Source organism: Hemicordylus capensis, chromosome 3 (genome assembly GCF_027244095.1).
Source record: "Hemicordylus capensis ecotype Gifberg chromosome 3, rHemCap1.1.pri, whole genome shotgun sequence".
Lineage (NCBI taxonomy): Eukaryota > Metazoa > Chordata > Lepidosauria > Squamata > Cordylidae > Hemicordylus > Hemicordylus capensis.
Window position 1 is genome coordinate 52999351 of NC_069659.1, and position 23524 is coordinate 53022874.

The 23524-nt window shown below is 40.9% G+C and overlaps 2 protein-coding genes across 8 annotated transcripts in view; one reads left to right on the forward strand and one right to left on the reverse strand.

Annotated features, from left to right (window-relative positions):
• The window catches only part of CMSS1 (cms1 ribosomal small subunit homolog), a 308145-nt gene that overhangs the window by 257264 nt on the left and 27357 nt on the right, over positions 1-23524 (reverse strand). The window lies entirely within an intron of this gene.
• FILIP1L (filamin A interacting protein 1 like) overlaps positions 1-23524 on the forward strand; it is a 260129-nt gene that overhangs the window by 213476 nt on the left and 23129 nt on the right. Inside the window, exon 1 of one of the 3 annotated variants that reach the window (XM_053308844.1) lies at positions 1616-1745. The exons of the other annotated variants lie outside the window; for them this stretch is intronic. The gene's annotated coding sequence lies outside the window, so the exon portion shown is untranslated. Of the gene's footprint in view, positions 1-1615; positions 1746-23524 lie in introns of those variants that run through there. 3 annotated transcript variants of the gene reach the window in all.

The window sequence follows — 23524 nt, forward strand, 5'->3', positions numbered from 1 at the left end:
AAATGCTAGTAAAAGAAAGAACCAGGCAAATTTGGGAAGAACATTTCTCGGCTGGGTGTCACCAGAAACAAGGCCCTCTCTCCAGAAGCCACCAACATAATCTCCAAGGGCAAAACTACCTGTCTTGATTGACAGGCAAGTGTACATGAGAGAAGCCAATCCTGCAAATATCCTGGTCCCATTTGAGAAGTTCTGCGTGGGACTACAATCTCCAGAAGTCCACACATCCTCACAGCAGCCATGTGGGCTTTCGAAGGAGAAGATCATCACTCCCTGCCCACCCCAACTCCCAAACTTTGCTGCACCACCCAGCAGCCCCTGTGCCAGTGCTGGGTGGCCAGTTAAAAGGCCCCCAGCAGGCTAGCCAGGGCACTTGCCGCGGGGGCACTCTAATGCCTCTTGCTGGTAGGGCAGGAATTCCATCATTGGAATTCCCAAGGATTTAATTTCCATAGGCCTATTCTCTAGGCTATGTGTGCGTGCGCGCACACGCACGCACGCACGCACACACCTGTCTATATATAATGGTCAGTAGTCACTGACAGCTCTATCAATTTGTCAAATCCCCTTTTAAAACTATCTAGATTGGTGGACATCACTACATCCGGTAGCAATGAATTCCATAGTTTAACTACAGATCATGTAAAGCAGTACTTCCTTTTGTCTGTGCTAATCTCCCAGCATTTAGCTAGAATATATGATGCCAGGTTCTACAATTATATGAGAGAGGGAGAAAAACTTCTCTCTATCCTCTTTATCCACACTGCATTAACATGAAGGGAATTTAAGCAGGTAACTCTCATTAACCCTTCAAGGAGACTTCTGCAGCACTTTGCAGACAATCATAGAATCATTGTCTTCCCTCTGCCACACCCACCCACTCAGTGGAATAGAATACAGAAGTAAACTGTGATATAGTCGTTTTAAATTCTAAAATTAATACAATCTTCTTCGTCTTCTTGCAGTCCTTTTCCTTTTTAGTAAATTGGTGTACTTTTAAAAACGTTTCATGTTACTAAAATGTAATCAAACTGAGAATCTAATCTTATTAATGAAAGGGACAAAAACAGGTTTAAAGGGAAAATAGCGAGCGCACACACAACACACCCCAGTTTCTCATCTGGCCTTCCCATCATCACTTGAAGAATTGTTTTCTAGTTACATCATCAGGAAATAAAACACAGAAAGGGGGGTGGGAGGCTCCTTGGTGTTCATAGTTCTCTCAGAGGATTCCAACTAAGCTCGCATTTTGTTTGTAATCCAAAAAAGACAAAGGAAAACCTACAACCCAGTTGCCCCAAAAAACTATTGTGTTGTGGAAAGTAAAGAGGAAAAAGACTAGATTGCAACCAGCTAATTACTCTGTTGGCAGCAGGGGAAACGAACTGCTCTAACCTAACTCTTCTGTACACTCATTTTAGCCATAAACAGGTCAGACAAACGAAATGTTTCACACAGTCCAGAGTGTCAGCTGAAGCCAGAACACACATTAATAAGCTTTTTTGGCGTTCTGGCTATCACTGAAGCACACTACAGACACGACGAGTCTGCACAACACAGAGTTCCTTATATGGTATTGCTATGACGTAATGCTCCATAGGCTTGGGGCATGCAGAGAGACTCTCTCTCTCATTGTTTGGTGTAACTGCTGGAATGCTCACATCCCCGATGCCTCAGAGAATCACAAGCCTAACGCTATGGGAGCAAGAGCTAACTCAGGGGACTCTGCCGTTCATTCACTGAAGGTAAGAGTGAAGCTAGCTGTGGGATGAAGTTTCTTTTAGCAACCAACAGGCATTTTGCTTCAAAGTTAACCTGGTTCATTTAAGTGATCACAGCATGTTTTTTCATTTGCATCACCCAGGTTTCTGAAGCTAATCAACAGGAGCATTAGCTACATCAAACGACTATCCAACTGTTTTCATGTTCTATAAAAGGTTCCTTCCAAGTCAAAAAGTTAGGTATTCACATTGAAGGAGAACGCTGTGAATTACACGCAGTTTCCAAAGGGTGCTGGACAGAGTCATAACTGTGTGTAACAGTGGGAAAGAGTCTAGCAGCATTGTAACGTACTGGATAAAGCTTTATAGCAATAAATTGCATTTGTGTATGTATGTTATATATTAAATAGGCATGTAGAAACAGATAGACACTATGGCTTACTGCACTTTCGAACAGCTTTAATATACCTGGCCATGGAATATGTAAGCTGTACTTAAGAAGATGCTACATTAGACATTCAATAAAACAAGAATGCAGTTACCAAAGCAACTACTTAAGTTCAGTGTACTGTACTGATCCCCCCCCACCTTTTTACTGCATATGTTCAATTAGAAATCGAAAGAACCATTCCCCTCCCCACCAGCACCAAACTAGCATTCTAGCAAGTAATGCTACTTTAGAACTTGAAGTTTTTCCTCCCCAGCAAATTGCCATTTTTGCAAGGTGTTAAGTGGTCCAAGTTACCTTGCATTAAGATCACTCCATGTTTCCCAAGAAGTTAACCAGGACAGTACAGGACTAAGCCCTAACAGAATGCTTTGCAGCACTATGCATCATTTCTTATTTCAGTGGGGTTTATTCTCAAGACATAAAAGGAAGGCTAGACATAAAAGGAAGTCAACTGAATTTTATGTGAATGTTGATTATTTATGGGTGGAAACATATTTGCAAGTTAAACTCCAATAGGTACATAACATATATGTACATATGTGATTTATTTATCTATCATATTTATATACCGCCTGATATGTGTAGTCTGTGTACACAACCACACAACCAATAAAGAACAGAATAAAAACCATGAAAACAATTTCACAGAATAAAAAATTAAAACAATGTCATGGCATAAAACAATTCAGCCGTTTAAAATTAATTTCAATTAAAAGCCTGAGAAAACAGGTGTGTTATGTGACTGTATTCAAGAGATATATTTGCACAAACTGTATGTCAGTTTATAAAATGCACATTTGCTCTTCCGACATAATAATCAAAGTTAGTTTTTAAAAACCTGCACCACTAAAGGTCACTTGAAAGCATGCATTCTGCAAAGTTTTGGATATTATGGGAAGTGGCAGCTAGTTTGGCACCTTTTAAAGGTATAATAGCAATATACAGTGTGTGCACACCATCTTACATATATATATACACTACTCAACAATTTAGAAATTGGTATTTTAAAAAAATAGTAACAGATGTAGTACAGTGTGGGAAATCCATTTGTTAATTAGGGCATCTGTTGCCAGGAACATTCCCAAATGATTTACACTCTAAAAATTTGTCAGTCTCAAACTTTCACCATTATGATGACACCTACATCTGGGGAATAAGCCTTCAAATGTAAAACAATAGTCTCTAGTCATTTAAAACAAATCTCTGTTAATGAATGAAGTTAATCATACGGTTGGTGCTTTCAGTCTGTTTGGCTGGAGGCTCAACAGCAGATTGCTGTACTGATTTACAAAGTGAAAGGAATCAAACGAAAATATACTTTACTGGAGATGCTTCTTTCAACCTGGGCAGAACATCTTAGCTGCACCTGCAGAACAACCAAACATGGTGGTTCTCCTAGATATATATGAAGTTAATTACCTGCTTCTTTACTAAATATTACTTTACAGCAACATTTCACTACTTTCAGAAGAAAAGGGCCTATCTTGAATCAACAAGTGTCAGAAACTGCTCAGTAACATTAAAATATAAGAGCAACAACAATCTGTAGGGGAAATTCAAAAGCCAACTCACTTGTGTGAAAATATTGAAAATACCACAGAAAAGTTTATTTTGTAAAGCTTGGAAATGGAAAGATTCTGCCCATTCTCAAATATTTTTAAACCTCTAGAGAAGGGAAGCTGTTAAATCACTATTTAACATGTATCCTAAGTAAAGTCATATTTCTACTACTACCTATCAAAGCATTAGCAGCACAGTTTTCCATGGCGGTTTGGTGTTTGTTTGTTTGTTTGTTAAGTTTTATGGATAAAAACTTCAGATTAAGACATGGGGTTGATTTTGCTTTCAATTACTCCCAGTGTCTGTATTGGGCTACACTCTGAAGTTACTTTGAAGAACTTGCATTCACTGATCTAATTTCAAACCTAGAAATCAACTGCATTCCTTTGTACTGTCATTTCTGTCATGATCCTTGGCAATCAACAGTTCTTATTGTAACCAATCATTTTAGGAGATAGTAAAGTTACTGGACACAATCAGCCAAATGTTTGACTGATTTCAATGGGAGATTTAGGCACATAATTAACTTTCCGCAAGTTAAATCAATGGGACGTGGCTGATCATGTCCAATCATATACAGTGTGCATGAAAATTCAGTGGGCAGCATTCACACTAAAGTTAGTCATGACTAAGTTCCACAGAAATTAATTAAATTTGTTAGTCATGATTAACTTGTCTCATTTATTTCAATGGTGCTTAGTCATGACTAACTAGTCTGGATGTTGCCCATTGTCACTAATGTTATGAAATGTACTATGAACTAATAAGGTCACCTTACCTTACTGACCATCCACATTAGCTCTGCAAATGTCAGGCAGTGGCTTAATGAAGATCTTGTAGATGGTGCTCAGAGAGATAGCAAAATACTAGAGGGAAGGGAACTTGGGCAGGGCTGTGGCCCAGAATGGGATTTCAAGATGATGTAGCTTCACTGAAATCACTATGAACAACCTAACTTGAATTGATGTGGCAACAGTATTAAATGAGCAACCGTAACTTTTATTTTTCCTCATCACACTGTGGAACTATGATACTATCTGAATTATCAGCACTCTATGTGAGTTTATGAACAGCAATATAAAAAGATAAGCCAACTGCTTTCATTCCAAAAAGTTGCTTCTTGCATCACATATAACTTCCCAAAAATATCTGATATTAAGTAACTGAAGTGTACTGTGGTGACTCATCAGCCTCCTACATTGCTGTAATCTCACTAAATTAGTTATTTGCATTGCCCTATTGGTTGCAAACCTTCTAGAAAACTATTAAGGTTTTTAAAAGTACAATTCAGTAGGAAAACTGACTGGATTAAGTCCATTAATATGGAAATCAAAGGGTTCTTGTAATAACAACCACACTTTTTGAGTAAAGTTAATTTTATAATAGCAGCATGTCCATTAAATGAAAGGGAATTTTAAAATATTCCTATGATTCTGAATTGTTAAGTCAGCATTTAGCTGGCTTAAAGATTAATCAAAGTATGCATGCACCTGCTTGACCAAACAGTCAATTCTTTTCAAATACCTACCAATTTAAGACACTGAGCAGGAATTCTAGTTTTAAAGATTTACAATTCAGCATCCCACAAAAATAAATAGAAGTAGCAATTGTTTTCCCACCTTTTGAGAATGAACATGTTGTGACATCTGTATGCATAACACATCCTTTGCAAGTTAAGGCCATAATTGTCAGAGAACCTTTTGTCAAAGGAAGTGTTATGCATACAGATGTCTCAGCACGTTTCATTCTCAAAAGGTCGAAGGAGGTCACAGTTGGCCTATTGCTCAGTCTGGACATGGAAGAATTAGACAAAGAAGAAAGCTGAGAAGCTAACAGATACCTTAAAAAAAGTACATCACTGCTTATGAATAGCTCCACTCTAATTACTCCTTCCAATACAAAGGCAGGGACCAGAGGGATTTGGGAGAGGAATGTTTAACTCCAGAAACACAGATTAATAAAATCAAAATCCTTCATTCTGTTGCATGCATATGCCACTCAGCTGAGAGGGACATAGTGCAAGGGTGGAGATGGGAGGTACCCTGTTTCCCCCAAAATAAGACATGCCCCGAAAGTAAGACCTAGCAGTAATTTCTGATGTACCACTAATTGCCCTAGTGCATTTTTTGGGGCTAAAATTAATATAAGACACTGTCTTATTTTCGGGGAAACACGGTAGGTGGATAAACAGGCTAAGATGATGGCAAAGTTTTAGATAGAACTATTTCATTTATATTCTCACATCAGTTGTTAATTTAGTAATTCCATGAAAAGAGGAGCACTTTGACGAATGGCATATCTGTAGTGGCACTGATAGTGGGGGAACCTTTACCATGCATGCAAACAGCCCATTTAGTAGGCCAAATCTGTGAAGTGTCACAGATGCTGCTTCAGGATGAAGAGGGTAAAGCAGGGGTCCTCAAACTTGAAGCCAAACAACATCTGGGGACACAAGTTTGTTGACCCTTGGGATAATGGCTTTGGTTCTCTTTCTTTTTCTCATTGACCACCTTATGCCCTTGCTTCTTTGGTGCTTGCCAGGGTCCACTGACCTTGAATACTGCGATTTGGCAGCAACCAAGGACATGGCCTTTTCAGTGGTGGTACCACAATTGTGGAATGCCCTCCCTCTTTTTTATGAGGCTTTTAACTGAGTTTTTTTAACCTGATTTCTTTTTTGTATGGTTTCATGTGGAAATTTTTCTTTTCTTTTTACTAACAACAAATGTACAATGAATTCAACAATATTTATATACTGCTTTTCAACCAGAGTTCCTAATGTGGTTTACATAGATATAAATAAAATAAAATAGCTCCTTGACCCAAAAGAGCTCACTATCTAAATAAGAAACACAAGACAGACACCAGCAACAGCCACTGGAGGGATGCTGTGCTGCGGATGGATCGGGCCAGGCCAGAAGTTTAAAGATCTATTTGAATAATTAATATAATGCACACATAACTGATAACGCCTGCATTCATGATAGCTAATGTACATACCCACCCACTGCTAATAAATTCTGCTTCTCAAAATCAAAGGAGTCAAACAGGGCTTCATGTGCCAGAACCATTTCGTATCTTTTCACGTAACAGAGGCTCTGTATGCGTTACTTTGCTTGCAACCTGAAAGCCACATTCTATTTCTAGGATACTAGGATAGATTATGTTTTTGCTTTCAGCTAAGGATGCTTCATATTACATGAAAAAGAGGCACTGTGACAAACACATGTCCTCATATCAGTTATTTGGAGAGACACACAAGTATTTGCATACATATTATACACATATTCTTGGGAACTACAGCTGGCCAAGGCTTCCTGCCAGGCATGTGCTTACCACGTATTTACTTCAGACATACACCTCACCTTCAAACATCACAGTGTTTATTGCCGCTGTAAAGTTGCTACATCTTTTAGTATTATGTGAAGCAGCCCACCAGTGTACAGAGGGCTGTACCATTAGTTTGTACCGATTCAGATCCCAGTTTCCCATCTTGTCTTCATCACTCACCATGTCTTCATATCAATGGCCCAGTTCAGATAATACAAACTGCTATGGTTTGCGAATGCAGCAGGAAGGTATGCAGTATCCACGAACTTCCTCTTCCCACTTCCTCTCAAGCACTGGCTATGAGTGGGTAGTTCTGAGGATGGGGAAGAGCATCTGCTTTGCATGCAGAATCTCTCAAGTTCAATCCTAAGCACCTCCAGGTAGGGTTGAGAGAGAAAAAAAGACTCCTGCCTAAAACCCTGGAGAGCTGCTGCCCATCATAAAAACCTAGATCTGATCTTGGTTTCACATGCTATGGTTAACTATTAACTATGGTTAAAGCACAGTTTTCTATATTTGGATGACACAGAAGCTGTGGTTTAGTTAACCAGGATTCTTGCCAAGGAGTAATAGGGAGTAAGAGGAAGTATACAGTCTCAGTGCTCCTTCCCACCATGTTCATGATACAACAAATCATGACTTGTTGAATTGTCTGAACTAATCCAGTATCTCCTCTCCCATTGCTTGTTCAGTCATAAATCAATTAAATCATCCCCCTAAACCTGACACTCTACCCCACCACCAGTTGACAAGACTTTAACCAGCTGCAGCAACCAGTGATGAGATTCTAGGTAGAGAAATTATGAAATACATTTAGTAATTAGTCCTAAAACAAGGCTTTCTGGAGTACTGCTGCTAGGCTTAGCAAATTAAGACTGCAGAAAGAAATAGATGTCTAAGAAACAAAACCAAATAAATTATGTGTAACAATTTCTCTCTGACTCATTCCAGCTGTTAGGTGATTTTCATTTTGATCAAGATTTGAGAGTATGTTAAATTATGCAACTGGTACAGGGTTAGATTCTGCTTAAATTCTAGCTTACATACAACAGATGCCAATATTTTGATACAGAAAGATATATGGTTCATGACCTCTAGCATAAATACCACCAAGCATTATTACACCCACAGAACTAAGCTGGTGGACAATTCTGCCCATTCAGCCAACCAGCAACAATGGCAAACAACTAAAACAGACACCTGGGAAGCTCATCCTCAAACAAGACCAACTAAGTGGCTTCAGACAATCTTAACAAGTTGGGGCGGGGGTGGGAGGGAGAGAAAACAAACAAGTTGCACTTCCTTTTCTCACACTTATGTAAAGTATCTGAAATTAAATCTGCTGAAAATGTGCTTGTGCTCCTGACTCAGACAGCATACACGTTTTTCCAAAGAAAGATAAGTCAGTTCCATATGTATTTCTATACTGCCTAGAGAGGTCTATATCAGGTGGTATAGAAATATGATAAATAAATAAAATATGCAACTTGTTTGCGCTTCCTCTCTGAAGCCATCTGTTAAATATGTCATGCTTTTAAAACCTCTTACCACCCCTTTTAAATAGAGAACCATCTTATTATTCGCGGGTCCAGCACTCACAGTTTCATGTATCCACGGTTGGGTAATTAGCACCTGACCTCAGTATATGCGGGGGGAGAGGGAGGGTTAAACCCATGTATACACAGGATGGGAGTGGGCAGAAATGACCTTGGAGGTCATTTCTGGCACCCATTTTGTTTTGGGGAGCCATTTTATGGCTCATTTTAATAAAGAATGGGGCAAAAATGGCTATTTTTTTGGCCAATTTTCACAATAGTGGACTACTGGAGAGCATGGTAGGGGACTTTGGGGGGATTATTTTGAGGAAAATACACCTATTTTCAGTCAATATTTGGAATTTTGGGCAGTCTGGGAACCAACCCCCCCTGATTTCCATAGCCCTTATTATCCATTATTTGCAATTCGCTATTCCCACCCTCCACAGAATGGAACCTCAGCGAATAACAGAGTTCTCCTGTACTCTCTTTCAAATGCTTCAGCACTTTAATCAATGCTGCCTCCCTCCTTCGTCACAACCTTGGTACCCCCTTGATGCAGGATATAATTTACAGATGACCTCTCCCTCCATCCTCTTGCTTAAAACATCTAAACCCGTCATGTGATTATTCATATATATTGTGCCATCGGCCACTGTAGCTTTAACCATTGCCATGGCTAAAGCACGTTTTGGAATACTGGTGCTGCTCTTGTACAAGACAGAAAATTAAGACACCAGTTTTGATCAAAGACAGTCCAGCTCCTGGTGGACGTATGATTGTGGGACCCAGTACATAAGGGTATGAGAAAGGTGAGGAGAAGAAAACTGAAGGAAGCATGGACAATGCAAGGGCACAGGAGGTTATGATACAGGGAAAGGAGACAAGGCGCAAAGGGGGGCACTTTTGAGAATTGAGGTCAGGAAAAGGAATGAGAATAGGCAGACAGCCATGTAATGGAGGCAGGGAAAGCATCACGGGGTGGTGGGACTGGAGACTTGGTTGTAAGTTGTAGGATATGATAGGGAGGAGGAAGCAGGGGAAGGTGTTTGGTAGCCGAGCTCCTGTTCTCCCAGTACCATCTCAACTTCTAGAGTTAGGCCATATGCCCATTAGACTCACGACCAAGGGGGGAGGTCATACTTGACTTTTTAAAAAAAGATATGGCATGTTAAAATAGTCTCAGAGTACGCCTAGTTCCTGAAATGTTCTGGGAAAATGACATTTATGACCAGTCAGTGCTCTGAGTAACACAATGAGTTGTTACTGGCAAAGAGCCATTTTTAAATTCTTCCAAAAATATTAGCTAATTTAAGAAGATAATCTCTTCATCAGAACAGCTGCATAATTTTGCTTTATTTTTACCATTGCTTAAGATATCAGCACAAACAAGTCAACCAAGTAATAATTGAGACAAACAATGTTATAATGCACAGAGGAACGCATACACTTCACAGAACTACTCAATGGAACAGCATTAACTTGGACCACAGTCCAAAGCAGACTTCCTTGAAACTAATTGTTCCGGAAATCTATGAAACTCACTTCGAGGCCACATAAATGCACTGAGGACCAGGGTACTAGGATCCTTTTGAAAAAGAAAGCCTTCCAGAGCAAGAAACCCACAGGAGAAAAAAGGCCACACACAGACGTGTTTGGAAGGCATTGCTTTAGGTAAGAGAATAAGCAACAGTTTCCAAACAGGTTTAAACAGCAATGTTGTGACAAGCATACAGTTTTGCTTGCTCCCTTAAAAGTGATGATCATTAATCCAACCTCTACATTGCTCTAGCATTTTAGTCAAATCTTAACTTAGCACCAAACATCAACCACAGCCTCACAGATTTGCTGCAAATGGCCCTAAGCCATGTAGCCTCAAGTAAAGGTTTATAAAACTGAAATATCAACTTGAAATGCAATAGAAGTTCCCAACTAAAGACTTTAGAACTGGGGCAACAGGATTTAGCAGAAGAGACAAACTGAAGTTATCAAGACATTAAAAAATTAAATTAGAGACCAAGTTTAGGCGTTCACCAGAACAGGTGTTTGACCTAAGCTATCAATTTATGTGGCTTGTGACCATATTTAATGTGCCATATAGCCACAATCCAAGAGACGTCTAACAGATCTCTAGTAATGGTATTTAGGTCCTAAAATCAACATTCAATAGCATTAAAATCTTAAATGAAAAAACAATTAATATTCTCCATGAGGATGTATTAGGCAACTCCTGGTAACCCAATTTTCACATGAAATATACTTTAGAAATACTCACTCTTATGCAAAAGCTACTAGATACTGTTTGTCTGTAAATATCAAATTATGATTGCATGCTTTTTTGTGGTTTGTTATACTAGCACTTATTTATGGATACTTTAGGAAAGTAGAGCATAAGTCCCTGGTTCAAATCTTTAGGAAAGCGAGTTGACTGGGAGAATTGAATGGGAGAAATGTGTGAACATTGCAAGATATTCTCCTTAGGGGATGGGGCCACTCTGGGAAGAGCATCTGCCTGCTTGCATACAGAAGGTTCCAAGTTCCCTCCCTGACATCTCCAAGAGAGTGCTGGGAAAGACTCCTGCCTGCAACCTTGGAGAAGTCTGTGTATACTGAGCTAGATGGGCGAAAGGTCTCACTTGGTATAAGGCAGCTTTCTATGTTCCTAACTCTCCCCTCAGATAGTAACCTTATTAGCAGCCTTGGGCAAGTCTGCCTCAGCACCCCTCCCCCGCTCTATAAGACTGGGGTAATAACCACCTGCTAAGATCATCTGGAGAGGTTGGTCTGCAGCAGCTGCCAACTCATCTGGCGGCTACTCGGGAACAGGCCTTCTCCGTTGCAGCCCCTGGACTTTGGAATGCGCTCTCTGTTGAAATAAGAGCCCCCATCTCTGGCACCTTTTAAAAAGGCACTGAAGAAACATTTATTTACCAAGGCTTTTAATTAGATTTATGGTTTTAAATAATTTTCATACTGGGTTTTAAATGTTTTTAATCTTTTAAATGATTTTAATTTTAAACTGTCCAGACATGCAAGTTTGGGGTGGTATAGAAATGAAATGAAATAAATAAAATAAAATAAGGCCTGCTAGGTTTATGTAATGATTACTCAGAGAATGAGAAACATTTTGACCACTTAGGAAATGCTATGCGTTGTAGCCAAACATGTACAAATAGGACAACACGCTCTGCAAGTGAGAGGGGCTCTCTCATCTTTCTTCCCACTGCAGTCCACCTCACTCCCCGAAACAGCCACTCCAGGGGGTTTGGGGGACCCTTAGGAATAGGGTGTCATGTGACGCAATCGAGCTTCCTCTCACACAAAGTGCCTCTGCCCAATTCTGTTGGTGACCAGAGGTTCACTTAGGTAATTTTGGAGACTGGACCTAAAGACCTTTGGAGCTCCCCCCTCACTGCTGGAGGGCCCCCCTGCAAGTTAAGCAACATTCCCCCCTGGCACACACACATCCTGTGACTAACACAGTATATTTAACACGTGGGTTCTGGAGAGCACCACACCACCCAGGACAAACTCAAGAGGATTTGGGGGGCCCCAGGGGGTGTGGAGGCCCTGGACTTCACCCTCTGAAGTCCATGGGTAAGAGTGCCACTGGGTCCCTTGCCCCTGTTTGTGAGGGCAACGGCGCTCAAAAATGGCTATTCAGAGAGTTGCAGTGGAGCCATTAGTCTGTTTCAGTAAGCTCCTTGCACTCATTCTAAATTGGATACAATTCTATGCAAATACCCAATCTATATATTTAATACACTAAGGTCATAGATGGCAAGCCCTGCCACAGCCGTGACCAATGAAAATATGGGGATGTGGCTTGCACGTGCAACCTTTGTCCGAGGCAGGAATGGCAGTGGAGACGGCGAAGGGGGCTGCAAAATTCCTTCCGTGTGCCCACATTTTGGGGCTCTCTGGGAGAGCCCCAGAATGGGCCGTAAATGGCCCGACCTGTCATTTGGGCAGCAGGCCAGCCCACAGAAGGAGCTTTCACTGCCATCTCGGCTGCCAGCACCTTGTCGTCACCCATCCTCTCCACTGCCATGGGGCGGCTTAAGGCGGGGGGAGGTGGAGCAGGGGGCTGAGGTTTCGCTACCTCTGCTGGCATCCCGGATGGCACTGGGTGGCTGGAGCAGGAGGAAGGCGGTGCAAGGAGCCGGATTGGGAGTGGGAGGAAAAGACAGGAATAACTAGCGTCTAGATTCTCTGTGCCAGGTCAGCTAGTAGATTTATATTCTTCATGCTCATGCCCAATCCTATGCCATGACGCAACAGGACATGAGTTCCAGCACCAGGCTCCCACTAGTGGTATAAGGGCACACTCTTTCTCCTTTTTCCAGGCACTGAAAGGTGGTTGACTCTTCAGGATTGGGGACACAAGGGGAAGTTCATCATTAGGCATTATACCGAGGGCTATAAATTTGAATTGCATCTAAGGAACTATTCATTCATTCATTCGATTTCTATACTGCCCTTCCAAAAATGGCTCAGGAAGGTTTACACAGAGAAATAATAAATAAGACGGCTCCCTGTCCCCAAAGGGCTCACAATCTAAAAAGAAACACAAAATAAGACACCAGCAACAGTCACTGGAGATACTGTGCTGGAGGTGGATGTTAAAAGGTGCCTCTTTGCCAAGTTAGCAGGGGTTACAAATATATGTTTTTGGTTTAACAACAGATGTTTCAGGCCCCTTCTTACATTACATCTAACCAACTGTAATAAAGAAGCAAAGAATACAAGGCATGCATTTTAAGATCTGTCATGTCTTATGAAACTAGGCTTAAACAAGACTAACACTGGATCTCATTGGTGCCTTGCATGGGGATGAGTAGGAAGAAGGGGATGCCTGTGCAGCAACACTGCACCTAATTCTGGTGGGTCTGTGAAACAAAACCACATGGCCTTGTCCACCTCTTTGATCAGTGTCACGTGATAACATATTTTGTGTGAGCAGCACAGGCAGAAGACTTCCTTCCTTCAACCCACTCTAGGAGCATTCGAGACGCCTGTACTCAAGCTTTCCCATCTTAAGTGATTCCGGCTTCTTGGGGCATTTTGATTTGCTATGTAATTTGGTTGTCTCTTGGCTCTGGGGCAGGATTTTTTTTTTAAATTGGGGTGGGGGTCAGAGCAGCAAAAATCCTGGCCCCAAGCTGAACTATAACCAAAGCTCATACAGTAAATGCAGCAACAAAACATAATTATCCAAGATGGGAAAATGGCTCTATTTTTTTCACCCTTCCTCATAGCAATTAATTTTCCCTCCCATCCCCACCGCTCCCACCACCCCAACATTGCTGTCATAATGGGGTGCTTTTTATCAGCTGAGGCTGATTCGACAGCTGCATCCATTCCTAGAGGAGGATGACCTCAGAACAGTGGTGCACCAGCTGGTAACCTCCAGGCTTGGCTACTGTAATGCGCTCTAGTTGGGGCTGCCTTTGTACGTAGTTCGGAAACTTCAGTTAGTTCAAAATGCGGCAGCAAGGCTGGTCTCCGGAGCAACCTGGAGAGACCATATTATGCCTGTTTTGAAACAGCTGCAGTGGCTGCCGATATGTTTCCGAGCAAAATACAAACAGCTGGTTATTACCTTTAAAGCCCTGAACAGCTTAGGTCCAGGTTACCTTAGAGAGCGCCTTCTTCGGTCTGATCCCCACCGCATGCTAAGATCATCTGAAGAGGTCCGGTTCCAGTTGCCACCAGCTCATCTGGTGACGACCCAGAGGCGGGCCTTCTCTGTAGCCGTTCCTGGACTGTAGAATGCGCTCCCTGCAGACATCCGTAATTTGAATTCTTTATAGGAATTTAGGAGAGCCCTAAAGACCTACCTGTTCGGCCTTGCCTTCCAGTGCTCTTAAATTGTTTTAAAGGGTCTTTTATCAGTTTGTGAACCGCCCTGAGCTATTTTGTAAGGGCGGTCTAAAAGTCAAACAAATAAATAAATAATAATAAATAATTGGCACTTTGTTTCAGAGACTATGTCTTTGGAGTGAGCAGACGTAATATCCCTCCAGTTACCCCCTTTTTTTAATTGTTAAATTTATATACTGCCTTTCATTTAAACAATCCCAAGGCAGTTTACAGCAAAATTTAACAACAAAATTATAAAAATGACACAATTAAAATATTAAACTAAAAATATAAGACAAATCTAATTTAAAAAATTTTAACACGGTTATAAAAACTATACAAAATACAAAGTACAAAGAGCAGCAGCAGAGACAATCATATAAAAGCCTGGGTAAAAAGCCAAGATTTAACATGCTTTCTAAAAGCTGTGATGGAGACTGAGGAGCAAATAGCCACCAGGAGAGCATTAGTAGTAAGAGACAGAGGCTTCATGCACCTTAGGCCAGTCCACCAGTCACATAAAAACAGATAAATCTCATGACTTTGTGAAACAAAAGAGAGACTACCCAATACAACATCAAATCAGTGAATTTCTATTTTTGCATGGAAATAGCAAATTGAACTTAAGGACTAAGAGGAAGACAGTCAGAAGATGAATTAGAACTCAGGAGTTCCCTCCTCATAATCTCATGCTCTGACCATCCCACATCTCCAGTGTCTAATCTTTCCATTTCCTCATGCTAGTCTTCCATCGGCACAACAGTAATTTCCTGGCTGACTTAAGGTCAGCGAGTTCCAGTTTCTGCTGCTGCAACTGCAATCACTTGTTTCTTTTCAGGCCTAGAATCAGGCTGCTTAGGAGGCAGAAAAGCAGGCAGTTCAATCATTAAAGCTCAATCCTTAAAAATAAACATCTTGTGAGTAGGGCTTAAGTTTTTACACAACCAAAACACGGCTATTTCACAGTCCATAAGGGCGAGAGGACCAGATACATGACAGTTCAATACAGCAAGTTACATACAGTCTAAGAGGTCACTGGATATTCACTGAATAAGGTTGAGGCTATTATGATTGATGGCCACTAGCTTGGATGGCTTTAAACAGGGCTTAGACAAATTCAATGAGGACAGGTCTATCAATGGCTACTAGTCTGGTAGCTATAGGCTACCTCTAGCCTCAGAGGCAAGATGCCTCTGAATACCAGTTGCAGGGGAGCAACAACAGGAGAAAGGGCATGCCCTCAGCTCTTGCCTGTGAGCTTCTCAGAGGCCTCTGGTGGGCCACTATGTGAAACAGGATAGGATGCTGGACTGGATGGGCCTTGGGCCTGATCCAGCAGGGCTGTTCTTATTAAGGAATATTGAGGCACCAACTTCCATGACTGCTTCAGCAAAGGCTGGCTGACAACGAAGAACTTCTCCCCCACTCCCCACCACCACCACTAATATTTTCTCTGAGTGTCTGTGTACAAATGAGCTATAATACAAACTATATATAATTATAAAATACAAGACTATAAATCAAATAAGCCTTTTTTTAAAAAGAGCAACAGAAGGAACCTGGCTGCTTTTCAGAGGTGCCACAAAAAGACAGGTCTGCTATTGCCTTCTACCTTTGCCTCTGCATTACTGGAAGCATGAGGAAGAAACAAATTCAATATGGGTGTAAACATGGAAAGCGGTCTCTATATCTCCTAAGATTACCATCTACACATTGTCAGGACATCTTGAGCATGTGTAGCAATATTCTCAGTGGCTGCTTCCCCACCCCCATTTCTCTTCTATCTTCCCTTTTTTCAAATATAGGGGAGAAACACAGAGAAACTGTAATACCCAATCACCCCTTGATACTCAGAACCACTTTAATGGTTAATCCAACTGTGACCCGACTACTCTCCAGGATTAGTTGAGGGTTTTTTTCCCCTTAGGTGGGGAGAAGTGAATACATTATTATGTATAGTAGCAGCTTTTATATTTTCAGCTGAAAATACCTGGTGACTGTCACCAAGGTATTTCTCACAAGTCACTGCAGGCTTTCCCCCTACAGCTCAACTCATAAAAATATACTTCCAGCTGGAACCAAAATGTTTCTTCCGGTTTCTAAACATTTAGATAGACAGACAGACAGACAGACCAAACACATATCCAAACCTTCCCAAACAGACAATCTCATCAGCAAAACATAGGGTTGCCATCAATTTGTATCTTGGAAACATTGCCCACAATAAGGAGAAAACCTGCTGCAGGCTGTCTGTGTTAATAATTCCTGTGAAGGCAAAACTGTATACAAGATAAATGTTAACAAGACTCTTTTCACATTTTAAAAGTATTTTTGTAAAAAAAAAAAATAGCTTCTGGGAGGAGCAAAAGGGCAACAAAAAATCCATTTTTTAATGTATTTCAGTTAAAGGTAAAGTGTGCCATCAAGTTGATTTTGACTCCTGGCACCCACAGAGCCCTGTGGTTGTCTTTGGGTAGAATGCAGGAGGAGTTTACCATTGCCATTTCTGGCGCAGTATGAGATGATGCCTTTCAGCTTCTTCCTATATTGCTGCTGCCTGATATGGATGTTTCCACCAGCGGAGATTCAAACCGGCAACATTCTGCTTGTTAGTCATGCATTTCCCTCTGTGCCACTTAGACAAGCTATTTTGTAGGAATGCAATATGCAGTTATTGTGTTGGCCATTTGGCACAAGTCAACAGTTTTCCTATTCTATATGTACAGCACAGCTTTTTTTTTTTTTTAATGATACTACTAGATACCTATGATTAAGTTTTGTCATTATAAATCATTTGAGGTTGTACTCGTATTGCCCCACTGATCCTACGAATGGTCAGGAGAGTCCATAAGCTGCCAGCTCAAGATGCATCAACACTGAATTCATATGATGACCAGTCAATTACTTTTTTAAAGCACCACAACAGCAGATGAAAAACAAAAAAGAGTGACATTTCAAATAGTTTAAAACCAAAACCTCTTATAGGCTAACTGAAAGTTGGGGAAAGAGTTCCAAGAACTCCAAAGAAATAGGACAACTATAGGCTATACTGTACTGCCCACTCACATTGTAGAATATATTAGCATCCAACTCACAAGAGTTAAGAAATATCTAGTTCAGTGTTTGGTCCAAATAGCTGAACTAGATATTTCTTAATTCTTGTGAGTTGGATACTAACTTAAGTATTGTGGTAGTAAGCATGAATTGTCCCCTTTGCTAAGCAGGGTCTGCTTTGATTTGCATTTCAATGGGAGACTACATGCGTGAAAGCTGTAAGATATTCCCCTTAGGGAATGGAGCTGCTCTGGGAAGAGCATCTGCATGCTTGCATGAAGAAGATTTGAAGTTCCCTCCCTGGCATCTCCAGATAGGGCTGGAGAGACAACTGCCTACAACCTTGGAGAAGCTGCTGCCAATCTGTATAAATGAGCTAGAGGGACCAAGGGTCTGACTTGGTAGAAGACAGCTTCCTATGTTCCTATTATAAATACTTTGCCTTTAAGAACAAGTTCTCCATACTTATATATAAAAAAGTGAATGACAAACTGTATTAAGGACAGCATATTATATAGCTATAACAGAGACTGAATGACAATCAGTAAGAAGACACAGATCTGAATCAGTCTAATTTTCTTATGTTTATGAGACTTATTCCAAGTTTCTATTGAAACTTGCTCAGGAGTAGATGTTTGTTTTTTAATTCCAAATGTTTGATGACATGATATACCTAGCTTTTCGTACACAGTTGCTGCATTCTTATGAAGTACAAGTGGAATCCAAAACAGGCTATTTTATAACCTACTTAATCATTTTCTAATGTTCATGCATGCTCAGGCTAACATGAAAGGCATTTTTCAATAAATTTGTAATGATTCTGTTTGTGATAAAATATCAAAATATCCAACAACATTCACTTTCTATGCTTCTACAAATCTCAATTCTGAGCTTAGAATAAAATTAATGTACTACATTATTTTGAAAAGATCCAAAATGGCTGGAGGAAAAATTGTCCCTCTAATTCCAATTGTTTTTATGTGCTTAAATAACTGGAAATACATTTAAAAGATTAAATTAAGACCTTAACAACCGAAATAAGGGACAAAGTATCAGAGAACAACATGGAAAAGAATTAACCACCATGAATTATTTGTCCTCACAAAAAACTGCATTGCACCTTCTCCTCCATGTCCAGGCTCAGTTTTATTCTTATGCGTGCAGCAGTATTATGTATCGTTAAATACTGTTATAACCAACCATGCAAGACAAAATAATAGTTCATTTATGAACAGAGAATTCTTGTGTGTGTTATATTTAGGCATTATAGTCTGGAAGGCAAGTACATTGCATTTCCTGCTGCTAGCTACTGATTCTTACTGCATCACCTATGTTTTTATTATAAAGTGATTTTATATAAGTCTCTCCCTCTCACTCTTTCAGAAACAGATGTATTTTAGGATACAAAAAGAGCTTTTTAAAAATTCCCACTAGATCTTTTTAAGTCCATCATACTCTTTTTCTTAACTAAAAAGGAAAACGTTTCCAACATACTGAGGATATCCCTTCTTGTTCCTGAATGAGTTTTTTTGGAAAAAGCAAGATGACAAAAGCCTTCCAGGAATACTCCTGATTTTATACCAAATTAAAACCACAGCTGTGCTGAACTGCTTTTTCTACATAACCAGATATGCTGCGATTTCCACCTCAGTCCTAGAGCACATTGACTTGGGTGTTTTGCCAACTTCAGTTCCATGTAAATTATATGAGGGTTCACTGCACTACACCAGGATGCTAAGCATTTGCACTAACAGATCTATTTGCAATACTTCTTGTTATATTGCAGTGTCAGCTTTATGTGTATGCTTCACAATGCTGAATCAACATAGCATCAACTCGGTCTGTTATTCAGTAATACCCTGTACAACAGCATTCTATTCAGGAAAGGCAGTAGATCAAAGTAATCCTTCATGAGTTGGTATTTTCCAACTGTTGTGCTGGCATACAGATAAGAGCAAAGTTCTACTGGTGCCCCTGCTAACTGAGCAAAGGGGCACCTTATAAAGTGGTGAATACTCTTATATTTAGTAGGGGGGGGGGACCTAGCCAACCCACAAGCATCTCTCTAGTGGTGGTTGTTGAGGTCTATCTTATGTTTCTTTTTGGACTGTAAGCCCTGTAGGGACAGCGTACCATCTTATTTAATAATTTTCTGTGTAAACCACTTTGAGAACTTTAGTTGAAAAGCAGTATTTAAATATTTGCAGTAGTGACAACTGCTCCCCTCATCGCTCTCCCATTGCCCTTTCTGACTCCCTGGTGACAATGAGGGAGCCACAAGAGAAACAGCTGCCTCAGCACTTGGTTATCATTCACCCAAAGTGAAATACAGCTGCTCCCTTGCAGCCTTCTCTGACCCCAAGACCGAGTTCTCATTGTGGTGGTAAAACATGTGTTTTGGATGTAGAACCACTTCAGACTTTGGGTGGGGTCTCACATATTCAAATGCCCCTCTGTGCCCCCCCAAAAACAAACCCCTTAAAACCCTACAAAGGAAACTAGTTGCCAGGGAGAAGGAACAGCGTTTTTGTTTTTCTTTAAAAAACAATAATAGAGCATTCATTTATGCAAGCCCTAATGCAGTACAGTCCAAACACAAATTTATCACTCTCAGCAAGACAACTAAGCCTGCATGCTTCACACCAAACACACATTCCATTTGCTACTTCCTCTGCACTTTGTGGCTTCCAAAAGACAGTAAGGGAATGTGCAAAATCCAGACTGTCTCTAGTCTGAATCCCCTCCCTCCCTCCATCAGAAGATGAAGAGTCAGCCTACAGATGCAGTGGCAAGCTGCAGCTGCTCCTGGTACCTCTCTGCTGGCCAAGCCAGGAGAAACAGAAAGCACCAGCTCAGCAGTCACACTTTTGCTAAGTGCAGCAAGCATGGGTAGTGTGCTGCATGCTGTGCTCTGCATTTCAGTGGCGAGTGCCTGGAGGATCTTTTATTATCCACAGGTGGTGACCATGTGCAAGAAATTTAACTCAAAAGTCAGAGCTAGTGTCAGGGGCTGGCATTGGTGAGCACCTGTCAAGACCTGTAAAACCACCCACTTTACAATTTACACATTTTTTCTCTCCTCTCCCCAACTCAGCATTATGCTAATCAGTATTTTCAGCTCTGACATTGCTTTTGGGGGGGTGGGGGGTGAGGGTACTTACATTCACAACTTCCAGTTTTGGGATGTAAAATTCCAACCAATATGATGCGTGGAAACTGTTTTTGATCAGAGATCTCTCCTGCCAAGTCAGGAGGGAGAGATTTTAATATGACATAAGCATGTACTTTTAAGTACTTGGATCAGAATATTTACTTGGCATTCTCTTAGTAGCACGAAAAGTATTGCTGCAACACAGCATGAACTCACATGATGAGCACACCTAATTATGCAAAATTTCAGTAAAGAAACTTTCAAGACTCCAGTAATTAAAACTGCAGAATCAGAACTCCACAAACCATATTACCCACTCAATCAATGCTAGAATTGCTCAAAATCCACTATTGGGGAAAAATCTGCAGAAATGGAAAGGAAGAATAGTAGTTAAATAATACAGTTTGTTAAGCTAGTGAGTAACTGTCATATGCCAGACATATGTCTGGAATTCTGTAATGTTTTAAAGTGTCATCAAGCTAATACACTTCCATGACACAATAATATTTCATAAGATGAAAATGCAATTCAATGACTAAGTCTGAGTATTATTGTAAGCCTAACCACATGGATTCCCAAAAATGGAGTAAAACCAAATAAAAATGAAGTTGATTATTATGATTCCGTATCTATGGTAATAGTTATTATCAGGCTTCACGATAAATATTCAAAGGCAGGAATCAGGGATGCAGTGATGTTTTACTGAAGGAAACAAAGTAATATTTTTAAGTGTAAAGCAACCTTTATCCTCTGTAGCTTCATTAGCTTGAATAGATTAGCTCTATAAAACTCTCTCTTAGATTAACAGTGTATTTTATAACTTGCTATTCTTGTTTTATTTTTGCCCATGACATTACATTTTTCTTTGATCATGGAGGAAGGGGGGTTCTTTACAGGGAATGCCCTTTGAAAGCAAAATGACTGCAATACAGGTGGATCTCATTATCCATGGATTCGATATCCACAGATTCGCATATCTGTGGTCGGGAAAAAGTCGGCCAACTTTGGCATTAGGGATGTGCATAGAACCGCGGAGGTGTGGTCCGGCGCTGGGGGTGAGTGTCTCCCTTTAAGGGCGGGGGGTTGTACTTACCCCTCCTTTTCCTCCGGCACTCTTTTTTGGCAAAGTTTTTGGGGCGGCAGTGTTCCTCCCTGCCGCCCCTGCCCCCGTTGTTTTCCGGAAATACTGGAAGTAGCCATCGTGCATGCGCCTGCTGCCGCACATGCCATACGTTGCATGCGCAAGTCACTGTTATCAATGCTTAACAACGTCATAAGGCAAGCTTCCTTAGACTGAGAAGACTCTGTCCTCACCCAGTGCATTTCTGAAAAGGAGGAGACCCAGAGTCCAAGCCAACTAAAGAAAGTCGGAACTAATACCTTCAGGTACACAGGACCCAGCCCATTTGCTTTACAAGGTAATAACCAACAATGTGAATTAGGTTCAGAAGCTAACTAGTTTCCAGAGCAGATGAGCAAGAATACATGAAAGATACTCCCTGCAGGCTGCTCTGGCTAAAAGGCAGAGTGCGGTATTCTGCACCAGCGGCATCTTCCAAACTCTCTTCAAGGGCAGCCCACAGAGAGTGCCCTGAAGTAACCCAAATGCAAAGTTACTGAAACATGCAAGACAGTGACAAGGTCCAAATCTGAGGAAGGGTTGCAATTTGAAGATAAAATGTGCAAGTAACCAGTATCAGTTGTGGGGAAATATTGAAAAGGTGCTTAAGCAGCGAAAATAATTAGCCTGTATAAGTAGCAAGCTAGCTGAGATAGATGGCGCTTTTCATATTGGGTACATTCTGTTCCTTGCCTTGGAGGTGCTTGATTAAACCATTGGGACCTTTTGAGTTAAAAAGGGATGTATTGGCCTGTATGAAATGCGCAAGTGTGGAATGTACTGTTATCTCAATATAAAAGAGACGTAGAACCTGCTAGAAGGTGCGGCCGCACTCAATGAGCTTTGATTACTAGCAAAACCTTTAATAAAGCTCTGTTTGGAAATGTGATACTGGTGCCTGGTGTAAATTACACCAAGGGACAAATAGGGAAAATCCCTGACTTACAACACAGTGAATCAAACAAGGTACTGTAGAGTCCAGATACAGGGTTGCAAACCTGATATCTCCGCTAAGTATGGACCTTTCTAGAACAGGCAAACTTAACTATCTATAGGTCTTACAGTCCTCAAGCATCCAAATTTATGTCTTGTATGGATTCAGCCTCCATACATCCTCGCTCATCTAACTCCTAAGCAAGTTGATATGACTATAGGCCACCTCCAGCCTCAGAGGCAAGATGCCTCTCAACACCAGTTGTAGGGGAGCAACAGCAGGAGAGATGGTATGCCCTCACCTCTTGCCTATGGGCTTCCCAGAGGCATCTGGTGAGCCACTGTGGGAAACAGAATGCTGGACTAGATAGGCCTTGGGCCTGATCCAGCAGGGCTATTCTTATGTTCTTAAGTCCAGATGCAAGGAATTGACTACTGCTGGATCAGATGAAAAAGAGACACATATCTGATGTCTTTAGCAGTGTGGAAATACAGTATCATCAACATGCTGAACCCTCTTTTCATAGTGGCTGCATAATATTAAAAATCACTGGGAACAAAATTGAGGCTTGCAGTGATTGATTGATTCCAGAGATCAATTTCTGTGAGGCAGAGCAGAATTTACCAAGTATGACCTTCTGAGTGTATCCAGAGAGGAAGGAGCAGGATCATTCAAAGTGTTTCCTGATGGTCAATTGCATCAAAGGCCAGTAAAAGCTCTAGAGAAGAAGTAAGCAATATTGGCACTCCAGCGGTTGTCGAACTACAACTCTCATCATCCCCAGCTACAACAAGCTGTGGCTGGCG